Below are 441 nucleotides of genomic sequence, written 5' to 3' on the forward strand. Positions count from 1 at the left end.
CCCGCACACACACACACGCGCGCGCACACACACACACACACGCACGCACACGCACACACACACGCGCTCGCACACACAAACACGCGCACGCACACACACACACACGCACGCACACACACACACACACGCGCTCGCACACACAAACACGCGCACGCACACACACGCACACACACGCACACGCACACACACACGCGCTCGCACACACAAACACGCGCACGCACACACACGCACACACACGCACACGCACACAAACACACACATACACACATAGATGCTGTAGGTGCGACACTAGAAGAGAGCAGAGATTTCGAAAGGCATGCTGTAATATTTTCCTATACATATATAAATATATATATACATATACGTACATACATATTGGCTGCGGATCGATAAACTTGAACTGTTGCTAACTTCACAATAAATCGAGTGTTACTTAGTGGG

This window comes from Priapulus caudatus, unplaced genomic scaffold (genome assembly GCF_000485595.1).
Source record: "Priapulus caudatus unplaced genomic scaffold, Priapulus_caudatus-5.0.1 Scaffold2101, whole genome shotgun sequence".
NCBI lineage: Eukaryota > Metazoa > Priapulida > Priapulimorpha > Priapulimorphida > Priapulidae > Priapulus > Priapulus caudatus.